General features: G+C 33.9%; 1 pseudogene; it reads right to left on the reverse strand.

Moving 5' to 3' along the window:
* Positions 1–9,595: 9,595 nt before the first annotated feature.
* Positions 9,596–10,788, reverse strand: LOC127256626 (boron transporter 4-like; annotated as a pseudogene).
* Between the last annotated feature and the right edge of the window lie 3,787 nt (positions 10,789–14,575).

Genomic DNA, 14,575 nt, shown 5'->3' on the forward strand with positions numbered 1-14,575 from the left:
TTTTTTACCAAACTTAAACCGAACGTACATTTTTTATTTTTCTCCTACCATTATTATGTTTTTTCACGGTTGAACCACTATTAATTAGTAATAGGCAACACTACAAAAAAATAATATATTTGTAACGAATTCCGTCCCTAAAGTTCACGTAGCTAACGTAATTCCATTCCTAATTCCGTCTCTAATGTCATTAGTAACGGAAAAAAGTAGATTTAGAGACAAAAAAGTTTTGTTACAAAAATAATTTTTTTTTGTAGTGCAATGTGTGTTATGTTTATATTTGATTTTATATTTTGATTCCAAATTTTAGTTTAATAGTAATTAAATATGAATTTTTTTTTTTAAAAAAAAGATAATATATATTTATAACTAAATAAAAAAATTAAATTATATTGTAAAAAAATTTGAGTAAAACAATATCGAGCATAAAATAAAAATTCCCGATTCAACTTTGAGGGCCAATTCATCTCAATAAGACCCTATATTTCCTTAAGAGGAAGCTTGTGTATATAAGTGTACTATACCAAAAGAAGTCATTTAAAGCTAAGTATTGTCCTTGTTTGGTTATAAGTTGACAATACTTAATTTATAAATTAAATATTATGGGTATATAGAAGTGACTTATCAATAAAATATACTCCCTAATTTAGGTTCATTATTGCTCAAATAATGACTTCTTCACAATCCCTTAGATATATATCGTTTCCAATGAGCTCAGAATATTTTTAAGGGTTTGGTATTTTTATAATTCAAACTATTTTTTTTACCATACCTTTTCTATAATTAAATTAAAACTAAACTATAAAATTTTAAACTCAAACAAAAAAAAACCACCCCAATAGTTATGTTATATATATATATATATATAGAGTTCCAACTCAACATACTATTTTTATTATTTTTCGGCCCTATTAAAAAGTATTTATTTTATTTTATTTTATTTTTTAATTTTAATTAAACTAATTAGCTATTTTAATCTTAATTTATAATTATTTATATTATAGGATAATTATTTTCACTACTACATTATTAATTATCTACTAATTACACCCCTCCTAAAACAGTGTAGCAGACACGGTATCTGGGACGGATGGAGTATAATTATTTTTTGTTTGTTTGTCCCAAACTCACTACAACATTTTCATATTTAGATATAATTAATAATATATATATATTAATATAGAATTCACTTTATCCCATCACACCGCTCAAATAAAAAAAAAAAAATTATTTCTCTCTCCAACCACATTACTTAATATCCAAATTATCTCCGATTACCATATTTAATACTCCTCACCTAAATTCTCATGTCAAACACAAATGTTGTACGGTATTTGGGACGGGGGAGTATTATATATTTTTTATTTTTTATTATTATTTAATATAATTTTAATTTTAACATTAAATTTAAGATTTTAATCTTATCTTTCTCTCTATTTTTTTCTTTTAATTATTTATTCATAGTCACACTGCATTACATATTTCGAAATTCAATTGTCGTCTACATCTCTTCCCTTTCACTTTCACGTCTTTGCCGCGCTACGCCCACCCGCCCACCTAGACCAAAATCCACTTCTTCCTCTCTCTCTATTTTCTCTCAGTTTTTCTTATTATTCGAATATCCAGACGAAGCGCTGTCAGTTCAATTCCCATCTTTTTCTCCCGAGTCAACACCGTTGTCAAAACCACTGCCTTCAACTTCTTGTCTAGCCGACACCAATATCAGTAATATCATTTTAAAAATACATTTAATCGTGTATTTATAAGGCCTAAAATATATTTTTGCTCAGGGCCCTAAAAAATTCCGAGACGGCTCTCGTTATAAGGATTATATTTACATTTTTCGTCATTTTACTTAATATTAAAAATATTTTTATATTTATATAATTTTTTTTAAAAATCACTATATTAGTATTATAAGATACTAATTGAAATATTTTTTGCTATTTTTCTTTGATTTTTACTATATTTTAATATAGTAATTAATATTTAAAAATCAAAACACAAAAAGTAAATGTGACACTTAGAGCCCGAACGGAAGGAGTATTATTTTTTTGTGCAACAACAATAATAATATTTATAGTAAAAAAATATTATATAAACCATATTTCCTTCGTTCTATCTCAATATATATATTTTTTTATTATTTGTGTTTATCTCACTTAAATGTATTCATTTTCAATTATAATAAATATAATAGTACTAACATATCAAAATACTCATAACTTTTTTTAAGATATTGATGTGCATGTACTTTTAAGGGCAAAACTAACAAAATTATATTACATACTTTTATTAATCAACAAAATATTATTTTTTTAATAAATTTAAATATTGAATTGGAACCGAGGAGTATCAAATAGTGTGTCTAGTGTGTTTGTTTAGAAGATTACGAAGGATTTTAACTATTCATTAAATTTTTTTTGTCCAAAAACATAAAATCAAATACATATTTTTCATTTTTTTATATCATACTAAAAATTAATTTTGCATTCAAAATATCACATCAACACCTATTTATATTACATCATACAATTATTTCAATTCAAAATTTTTACTATTCAAATTTCAACTCAAAATCAAAACTCCCAAACAAACACTTTGATTACACGAGAAGATATATATAGTGTCATTTTTATCTATTTAAATAAAAAGTACATAATTATTATTAGTAAGATAGATTTTACTATATATATTACACTTACATTTAAATTTATACTTATTTATATAAATATGATAGCCGGCCTCATTTCGAAAAGGGCCCATGTACCCCATAATCTAGGCATATTACATATTTTTTCATATGCTTTTTAATATGCTTTTACTTTTTCGGGATAAGAAAGATAGAGAACTTCAAGCTAATGTTCAAACACTAAGTTCTACGGCGGTGCCATGCGTATCGACCGATGCAGTGCTGTAGCTAACGCGTTAAGTGTCTCGCCTAGAGAGTACGTTTGCTTCTTTTTAATCCATTCTAGGATAGATTATTCATTTTTTTTTTCACTAAATTTATTAATGTTAAACTTAACAAATATAAACTAATTTAATTAAATTTTTAAGATTCTACGTGTAAGTACTCATTCAAAATTCTTTTATTTCTATGTATCATCTATAAACAAATATTTTTATCAATATTTAAAACTCTCTATTTTTTTTTTATAAAACTAATTTATGTTAATTATACATAAATAACTATATATTTTTATTTATTTGTATTATATAAAATTTTATTTTTTTATAAAATAAAAATACATAATCAGTCTGTTCATCAACATTTCTCAACGGAATAGTTCCTCATAAATATTATTAAAATATACAAATATACACACATATATATATTATTTACTCATAAAAAGTCAATAATTCAACACAAGCTATTATTTTTTATATTACCAATACAATTTTCTATATATTACACACAAAAAATCAATTAATCTAAAAACACTGAATAAACAGTTGTATATTTTTTAAGAACATAATGTTACAAATATTTAAAAACAAATTATAAATTTTTGGAATAAAATATATTAATTTATATTTTAAATCTACGATCATCACTCATATAAAAAATAAATAAATAAATAATATTATAATTTATTATTATTAATTCACTAATCTTCATTATCTAAATAATTATATCTTGAACAAATAAGTGTCATATGCTTTGGCACGAATGAAGTATCATTATTTTTATAATAATATAATTCTTCATAACTCACGCTAAAAAAAATACTTCAAACTAAAATATCAAAAGATAGTGTTTATAAAAATGTTTCTAACTAGTTTTGATATTGATTTAAAATTTTATTTTTGAATTAATTTTACTAATTGTGTTTGTTTATATTTTTATAATTTTTATTATTCATCATAGTATAAAAATATATATATATTTTTTCCGAATGATCATATTTAATAATTATTTTATTTCAAAATAATTAAAATAAAAATATATAAAAATAAAAATGCACGTATTCTAATGTAAAATAAATTTTCAAAATTTTTAAATTTACTATTTTTTAATTTTTATATAAATATTTTAATAATTAAGAAAGGTTTGTTATTTTTATTATTGTTTTTTGAAAATTAGCTACGGAACAAAAATATGGCCGCAATTTTTAAAATTATGCAACGGATTTACTTCGTCCAAACTCCTATTTTTGGGTCAATTATTGATCAAAATAATTCAGTCACCAATTTTGCTACGAAATTAGGGACAAAATTCCACTCCATCACAAATTTTATGACAATATTATCTATATGCAGTAGTAAATGCCTTTGTTTATAAATTAAATAAAAATATATAAACATTGTAAATAATATTTTCTCCGTCCGGCTCTAAGGGTCTCATTTACCTTTTGCGTCATTGTACTTGACATTAAAATATCCTTATATTTGTATCATTTTTTGCACAAATGTCATTGTAATAGTATTATAAGACACTAATAGAAGTATTTTTTTCATTTTCTCTTAATTTGTATTACTTTTTCATATAATAATTAATATTCAAATATAAAAACGCAAAAAATAAATGGAATCCTTAGAGCCGGACGGAGGTAGTATATAATATTATTATCAATATCTAATATACTCCCTCCATTCTAATACAATAATCTTATTTACCATTTTCGTCCGTCCCAAAATAATAGTCTCATTTCCATAAATAACCATATCATTATAAAATTATTCTTAGTTTTTCGTTATTATTACAGAATTGCCACTACTTTTTACATTAATACACTCACAAGGGCAAAAAAGTCTTTTACCCGTACTTTTTACCCACTACCAATATAATATCAATATTCCTTAAATCTCGTGCCAAACATAACCCAGACTGTAGTTCTGGGACGGAGGGAGTATATTGTTAATATTATTATATTTACATGTTCATCCAAACCTATCTTCACTCATCTTTCATTATGTTAGTGGCTTGTTTCTTTCCTACTTTTTATTTCTCTCCAAAAACACACACATTCGTCTTGTTCGTGGTAGCTGCATCATCCTCCCTAACAATTCATCGTCATTGCTCCAAATCAGAATCTGGCCATACAACGTTTGCCTCTAGAAGTCAATTTGCACCTCTATTGCGTCGTGTCTCTATTACTTTCTTCCTCAGCTTCGAGTCTCATTGATAAAGCAACCATATAGCATTATGGTATTTATGAGAGTAGCCACTGTCTTTCTTCATCCTATTACTGCATCTTCGTAGTTCATTTCGCCATTATGGTAATCGACTTCTATTATTGGTGTGTGTAATTGCTTGGAGGCATTCACACTTGCAAGTTGCATGCCATGTGTTTGATAATATTCTTGAGCCGAACAAAGAAATTATTCTTGGATGATCCTATAAATTTTAATTAATTTAGCTATTGTGCGTAAGACCGTATCTATACGTACTTTAGAATTTGAATCGTTGATTCTTCTTAATTGGATGCATGAAAGGACTTTTGTGTAGAATTGTTATTTTGTTGTGTTCTATTGTTTTTACAGGTGATGCTTGCAATTTTGATCGGCTTGTTGACATTGCTGACATGGCACATCACGAGTTGACATGACACAAATGGTGAACACATTACCGTATGGTCTTTATCACGAGCTTCTACAACGGATGTTGTTGCGTATGTAAAGCATCCTTGACTCCACTGTTGAATTTCTATTTTCAAGTCAAGATATCCATGTCTGGAATCCAAAGCTACTTCAAACCCAAAGATTGAGCATGTCAAATCAAGGTTAGTGGCAAATAATTGGAAATTTATTTATACAATGGCATATGATGGAGATACATCAAAAGATTGATAAGCTCGCTCATTGAATCAATTAGTTCTGTAAAGTAATGAAGGATGTGACATGGTCAATATTTATGGGAAGCAGAGTTCTGAGTAAACTTTGGAGTGTGAGATGCATTCCAAGTAAGGATTGCTGGTGTGTTTGTTTGGGGGTTTGGATTTTGAGTTGAGATTTGAATAGTAAAAATTTTGAATTATAATAGTTGTATGATTTGTAATAAATAGATGTTGATGTGGTGTTTTGAATGTAAAATTAATTTTTAGTATAATATAAAAAAGAAAAAATAGGTGTTTGATTTGATGTTTTTGGGGAGAAAATTTTGGATGAATAGTAGAATTTTGTCAAAATCCTTCAAACGAACACAATTTATTTTCAAATCTCTAAATTGCTTTCATTATAAGTATTTAGAGTTTAAACACTAAATATTGATTATCAATCATGCTCGATTGCATTTGGTTTAAGAAGAATTTTATGGATTGATTTAGTTGTTCTTAAATCAATAAAATTAATTTTGTTAATGTGATTGAAAGTTGACTTGGCTAAAGTTTTGTGATGTTTTTCAAAATTAATTCTTTGTGAGATTCATTGGGTGTTGGTTAGTTTGTTACTTGATAGTATTTTACAGTAAAAGTGATGAGAGATTCATCAAGAAGCGTGTCAAAATAATTGGAAGCTTGTAGTTACTGTTGTTGTTATAAAATTAAATGAATAAATAAAGACATAAATGTTAATACACTACAAGAAAATAGTATATTTGTAACGGAATTCCGTTACTAAAGTTCAAGTAGCTAACGTAATTCCATCTCTAATTCCGTCTCTAATATCATTAGTAACGGAAAAAATGAATATAGTAATGAAAAAACTTCGTTACAAAATTGATAATTTCTTGTAGTGATAGATTCCATGATAGAAAAAAAAAAAAAAAAAACAATCAAGCGAAACTCTTGTTTGCCCAAGTAGCTCCGCGACTGTGAATTATCAAAACTTTTCAGAGTTCCAACATGGTTTAAAAAAAAAACCCTGATCGTAATTAAATCTCTAAATAAAAGCCCAATAAATAAAAGTTCAGCTATAAAACCTAATCACATTTTCGCCTTTGGTACACGAGTAACGGCTTAGTCCCCCTCTCATTCACATATTTTATTACTAGGTATGGCTTTTTATAAATTTCATTCTCCTCCAAGACAAGTTTGTCCTCAAGGTTAAAATCTAGAAAATAGTGCTGGAAGTAAGCCTTGATCATCAAAGTGGCGTCGTTGGCTTATTATCCCGACCACTTAATCAAAGGTTGGTCGCCGTGCATATTTTGTTCCTCACCTGGACGTCAAGCTAATACTTCCTCTGGTTTGAGAGTAGACAACACAAAGAGCTCTAGGTTATCCGGTAGCGCAACCTCTACGTGGTGGTCTCACGATGCAGCACAACTATGAGACATGGAAAACAAGGTGAACGAATGCGGCAACTGGGTGGTAGGGACAACCTATATACCAAAGGGCCCATACGTACCTCGACGAGGAAAAATTCTTAGAATTTAGGCGATAATTTATGAGAGGCGGGACGAAATGACATAGACTAACGGTAGGCCAGACCTCCAAGAATACCTTGTCTATGGGTTGGAACAGTACATCGTGACAGTATTTGTCCGTATACTTCACCATCTTCTGTTAATTTCTCTCTAAATTACTTTTGAGTTACCCATCATAACGTCACGGCTCTGGAGGGCCTCAACTACATATACCACGCAACATTCTCTCTGAAGGAACCGCCGAATGATGGGTGGAGTTCGTCCATACACTACCTCGAAGGGAGTAGTACGAGCAGCCGTCTAGAATGATATATTATACCAATATTCAGCCCAAGGAATCCACCACAACTATTGGTTGGGTTGTTCGCATCTAGTTTAAGAACTCGGTTTGACAATTTGTTTGAGTGGTATGCAGAGCTAACTTTCAAGTACGTACCAGATATCATGAACAACTTCATCCAAAAGGCGCTAATAAAAAAAAAGTCTCAGTCACTGACAATATATTACAGAATTCCATAAAGGTGCACTACTTACTTGGCAAAGATGTCGGCCACTGTGTGCGATGATACAAGTGTCTTAAAAGCAACGAAGTGACCATATTTGGATAAACGGTTGATAACTACCCATATCATATTTCAGTTAATGCCATCTTAAGACACCAAAAGGCTTCCTTGGCTGCCGGAGATCAGCAAACGAAACACGAGCCTTCTTTTTTTAAAAAAAGAGTAGTGAACGGGTGAGTGATCAAACCATACTCCATCACAATCGCCTATCGTAGCCCAATAGTCCCAAAATCCCCAAACATTGTGGATAAACCAAGGGGTCGGCCAGTCCAATAGTATGAAATTTATTTTCAAAGAGGATACGTAAGACTAACCATAACCGATTCTAGTGCCCCCCTCCCCCAAGAGAAGTTGTATATCAGGATGTCATTGAAGAAATACCAACATAAAATTCTTTAAATATGGACGAAATAAATCATTCATGGTTACCCACTATGAGTACATAAGGCCGTTTTCTTGACGTTTAGCGCAACCACACAATTTTGATGGTAAGTAGAGCACAAATCGATTTTGAAGAACATGATAAGCCTTTCTGCTCATCCACTATCTCTTGTATCACTAAAATTGAATACTTATCGAGCACAATAGATTTATGCAACCTCCATTAATCCACACAAAACCGTATGTTGTCATCATTTTTCCGAAAGAGAAGAACTGAGCTTGAGAAGTGACTTGTGTTGGGATGGATGATGCCTGCTTTTAACATGTCCTCCACTAGCCGTTCAATATTGTCTTTCTGCAAATATCAATACCTATAACGACGGATTGTCACAAGCTTGGATCTCAGAAGCAACTCAATCCAATGATCGACTACGCGGTGGGGTGGCAGCTGCTACGGCTCATCAAAGACCTTGGGATAGGCGTTTTGGACGTCCTCCACTCCCTCCACAGTCACATAGGACAACCATTCAAACTTTCGGTCAAGAAAAATTGCCCAAAAATTGACTACCGTTGTTTTGATCAAGGTGCGAAAGCTCATTAAGTTCCTACACATTGCCGGATCCCTCTTCAATTTGATATGATGCTCTTTCCATTCCAACTTCATAGTTAGTGTCTCCTAATTTTTATGAACCTTGCTTAGCATGGAAAGCCATGCGACTTCGAGCATTATGTCGATGTCACCCAAAAAGAATACGACACAATCATCCATGATAATACATTCGGGGAGGGAGATTGGAAGCTGCCTACACACCCTCACGGACTCCTGTATGTATATTTCCCATAGCTGCATGCCAAATATGCCTATCTTTTTTGGAGTAAGTCACAACAGAGATACTAAGAAAAATGAGATGAACTTGTGGCTACTTTGTCAATCAAAACGGTTATAGTGCGCCCCTCAACCACACCTAGAAGTTGCATAGTCCAAGGGTTAAAACTTCTAGCCATATAGTACACTGGAGAGTCGGTGTAGTCCTCTTGCGGACTTTGTTGGGTGCCCGTAGCAGGCTCTTGTTTGGTTATTTCACAATACTCATGCTGCAGAATATTGAAGGTGTCACCTTCCCCAACTACCATAACTCGTAACTGCTTAAAGGGGTGTCTTAGAGTGTATGGTTTCTTGTACTTAAAGCATAGCTCCTTTTCCGAAGATTGCACGAGTACCCCAGGTTTGGTCCAAGGTGACGGCTTGAAAGTGGTTTTAGGTTGGATGTCCGGATCCCTTCTTAACATGGTATCAGAGCCATGGTGCCCGTATTAGAGTCTTGAATATTGTCCCACATTGCTAAATATGTAGGAACTCTCCTATTATATAAGGGTGAAGGGTCACTCCACCTATCACCAATTTTCTTCGTATCATCTGCCTTTTGAGGACTAAAAGACTTCTCGTGTGCAGTGGCAACTGCGGAAGAACACCGTTGGATAGAGAAAGCCCGAGCAATCCACAGATCAAAGTTATGAATCCGAGCAGCAGAAGATCATAATGGTAAGCAGATGGATTCTGCAGGTTGAATTCATTCTGCTGTGCCATATGAGAAGCTACACTGTGATCGAAAAAGTAAAGCCCGGCGATCATCATCGCCGGAATAAAAGCAGCGAAAACGTAACCTGCTAGAACCTTACCCATGTCCTTGATCACTATCCAGTGATACAACGACTCTGCTTCCCAAGAAAGGGGGCAGACGAGGCGTCGCGGAACACCCGAAGGAACCTCGTGCGGCATACAATAGGACAGTGCTGTCCACACAACAACCAGCAAGGGAACTCCATAGTCGGCAATGAAACTTCTCATCCAGGCTAATCTGTATTGTCATGATCTGGCCTGCTGGATCTTGAGGGCAGTGATAAACAGGCCGAGTGAGAATATAACCGAAAGCAGGCCGTTAACGTAGCGCCATTGAAATTTGTTTTCTTTCTCCTCCAATACATTGGCATCAGGTGGTGCACTGAATTCACTAATCACACCCTTGATGGCCTCTTGAAGAAAAAGAACTGTGATCAGCATGCCGAAAAGCTCCCCTGAAACTCTAGTGAATCGACTGATGATAGTGCAAGCATTGAATGCTGCAAGAAGAAACAACAGCAATGCAGTCCAGATGCAAACCCACCCGGCCCAAGCTAAACACAGTTGCGCGCCGATACTCTTTTTCGTAAAACTATACAAGTAGTTGTACATTATAATGGTAGGCTCGGCAACCCCCAAAATCAATAAAGGTTGTCCACCAAAAATGGCCTGGATGATGCCACAAAAGGCTGTCGAAGCAAGAGTTTCCAGAGTGCTTATCATTCCATCTGTTTCTCGGCTCAATTGCTCCATAAAGGCAATCACGGGGATGGCAGAGGCGAAGAAATTGTAAGCAGTATGCGCTAGGATCCTTGCCCCGGTGCTACACGTATCGATCCAATCCTTCTTGTAGCATGAATCCTTCCTTTGAAATCGTTCACGACTCCCTTGAATCGAGTCCGCAGTTGCTCCATTTCGCTTCAACGGAATAAGATTCTTCGTTTTCCGGCAGGCAATCCCCGCCGGTGAGAATTTGAGTCGATCTGAGAGGAGGAAGCGAATGAAAACACAAACAAAGAAACTGTGTTCTCTCACCTCTTTCATTTTCTCCGTCTTTATCTAAGCGGTAACTTTGTATCATCACACCACCAACAATGTGGGACAATATTCAACACTCCCCCCTCGAGATGATAATCTCGAAAATCTATACAGGATCTAAACCCAATACGGGGCACCATAGCTCTGATACCATGTTAAGAAGGGATCTGGGCATCCAACCTAAAACCAATTGGTGATAGGTGGAATGGCCCTTCACCTTTATATAATAGGAGAGTTCCAACATATTTAGCAATGTGAGACAATATTCAACACTCCCCCCTCGAGATGATAATCTTAAAAATCCATACAGGATCCAAACCCAATACGGGCACCATGGCTCTGATACCATGTTAAGAAGGGATCCGGGCATCCAACCTAAAACCATAGATGGTCATAAAATGGAGCCAAGACGACAGCTAGAACTGCTGAGCTGGAAATTTCCCTGGTCTTTACCTGAAAGAAACAAGTTTTCCTCGATATCCCTAGCCAGCTCTAGTAACGTCTCCGAATCTTGTGGCCGTAGTAAGCAGTGGGAGCCACATATTGACGCCTTCAGTCCATTCTTGGAATACCTCAAAAAATGTTCGTCGGCCTGACACTTGGCTTGCTAACTGGAAAAACACGTCACATAGTCTTCCACCGTCCTCGTTTGCATAATGCTAGACAGACACGTTTAAATATACTCCACTTGAATTGCGTATCGAAATACACCACCAACACTTGAGAGAATTCCTCCCACAACAGTCCAAGTTTGGCCCTATCAAACACGTCAACCAATATAAAGTGGACCATTCTATAGCTATCACTGCCGATGCCATCTTTATTACCGAATGGGTGTGATTTAGTTCGAATTGTTGTTCGGCTCTCTCCAACCATCCGATTGCATCGCCAGTATCGAACAATCACAGTGGTATCATTGTCGTGCTTCATTGGATTGTACCGTCTAGGGGTGGCACCACAGCTCCATCCTGCGCTTGAGCGCATGCCGGTGATGCAACCTGAGGCGCCAACGGGCGAGTAGTCTCTCAGTATTGCAGTTAGGGAGGCTGAGACATCAACTAACTGCATGCTGTTTTTTGCTAGCCTTGTATTTTTTTTCTTCAATTTTTCATTGATCTCGGCCAGATAGGCATCTAACCTACCGAACCAATCGCTTTGAGATTTGTCATTCTTATGAAAATGGGATCCGGCGAGTCTAACCAATTGATAGAATAAAAAATTATCAAACGAGACTTTTGTTTGCCCAAACAACCCTGCTAATGTGAATTACAAAAACTTTCCAAAGTTCCAAGATGTTCCGAAAAATAAACCCTAATCCTACTTGAATCTACAAAGTAATACTAAAGAAATCCCAATAAATAAAAATTCAACTATAATAAAAGAATTAATTTTTAAAAGGCTAAACAACCTAGGATTGTGAAGAAAAGTTTAATCCCATGTCGGATGCTGAATGACCGTCTCACCTAAAAGCTCGAACTATTAGAGAAACTAAGTCATTATTCATATATACGCAAACAGGAGTCCCACCAGATTGAAATACACAGGGACATAGTGGTGATTTGATATTTACTTGACTTTGGTTGGGTGGATTTTTTTTTGCATTAATATATACTACATAAATGATAAACTTGATAAAAGAACATAACATACATATTTGAAGCTTGTTGTCTCACACTTTTCTTCATCCCTTCATTCCACAATCATAGAATTTTGTTATTTTTAGGTCTTCGTATGACATCTTACACAACTTGGTACCTACCTGCCGCTTTCCTTGTCCAACTGATTATATTTATCGGGGGACTTATAAATTAAGCGTTCGAACAATTATTATTTTTTATTTTATCGACTCACGTCTTCACTTTCCTATAATATCTATACTTAGACGTGACAATCAATTTTCTTTCTTCTGATAGAATCGTTCAACTCCTAAACATAGATTTTGTGGACCATGCTAGTATTTCATACAAGACTATGACTGTTATGTTAGAAAATAAACATATAATCAAATATGTTAATGGAAGCGGAATTTGAACAAACCTCCAGCCATTACTAAAAATTAAAGTTATTTTCGATATTCTCTTCTTCAAGCAAACGGTAGATTGGAACCGTGGAAAGATGGTGTTGCCAAACTCTGGAATCCTTGGGAGGATGCTGTCAAACTTTGGAACGAAGATGTTGCCAGATCCTGGAACCCTAGGATGATGTTGCCAAACCCTAGCTCTCAAATAGCGATGGTGTATTCTGATTTTCTGAGAGTAGGTTTAGTAACCCGTATGTGAGAGTATTTATAATAAAAAAGAGAAACCGTCCATCACGATTTTTCTGCCACTTCTCACGTATATTTTGAATGTGATAGACTTAATGGAAGAAAAGTGGGCCAAAATTTTAGGTTAGTTTAATTATATAAGATAATTAAAAAATAATCAAAATTCAAATATGATTAATTAATTAATTAAACTAACATTCTCCCACTTGGCCCACTCAAACCATCACAACATAACGAGAAACCTTACATACGAATTATGGCGGTAGGTCTTCTATAAACGAATGTTACCTTCCATGTATCACGATATGTAAAGCATCTCAAATTAAATTCACAATCTTAATGAGTAAATCATATATTTATTCCGGGTCAAACATAAGCGAGTTTTCTCAATAATAAACAAATATGTGCACAATAAAGTGAGAAAACATCAAATTGAATAAGAGTCTCAAATAACAATGTGCGCAAATAAACTACATTGTAGAATCAAGTCTCATACTTGCTACGTGATCCCTCAAATTCTTTAGTGGCATGCCTTTAGTCAAGGGATCAGCAAGCATCAACTCTGTACTAACGTGTTCAATCACCAGTTTATTTTCCTTGACACGTTATCTTAAGGTTAAATACTTGATGTCGATGTGTTTACTTCGACTCTCACTTTTATTGTTTTTAGCCATAAACACCGCAGCAGAGTTGTCACAGTACAACTTGATCGGTCTAGAAATAGAGTCAACGACTCTAAGCTCGGATATGAAACTCTTCAGCCATACACCATGCGAGCTAGCCTCGAAACATGAAACAAACTCAGCCTCCATAGTGGAAGTAGTAGTGATAGACTGCTTTGCACTTTTCCAAGAGATAGCTCCACCAGCCAACATGAACATATAACCCGATGTGGATTTTCGAGTGTCAATGCAACCAACATAGTCCGAATCGGAGTAGCCAATCACTTCCAGGACATCAGTTTGTCTATACATGAGCATGAAATCCTTCGTACCTTAAAGGTACCTCATATAACATCCCTTTATCATTAGTTGCAAGCAAAATATCATCCACGTACAACTCAAGGAAGCAAATACGACTCCCACTAACCTTCTGGTATATATAGTGATCTATGACGTTTTCTTCAAAACCGAATGAAGAGATAACATCATGAAATTTCAAATACCATTGGGGAGGCTTGCTTCAATCCATATATGGATTTATTAAGCTTACAGACTAAATTTTCTCACATTCCTGCATCAATAATTTTTCATCCTCTTGAACACACATAGTCATCAATTCATTGATGAACCATTTATCTTTATGTGTATTGTAGGATAATGTCCCGCATCCGCATTATGTGCTCGCGCACACCCCTCACACCCGTGAATCTCATGGTGGAGAACTGAATGACTGGC

This window comes from Andrographis paniculata, unplaced genomic scaffold (assembly GCF_009805555.1).
Source record: "Andrographis paniculata isolate CXL003 unplaced genomic scaffold, ASM980555v1 Contig56END, whole genome shotgun sequence".
NCBI lineage: Eukaryota > Viridiplantae > Streptophyta > Magnoliopsida > Lamiales > Acanthaceae > Andrographis > Andrographis paniculata.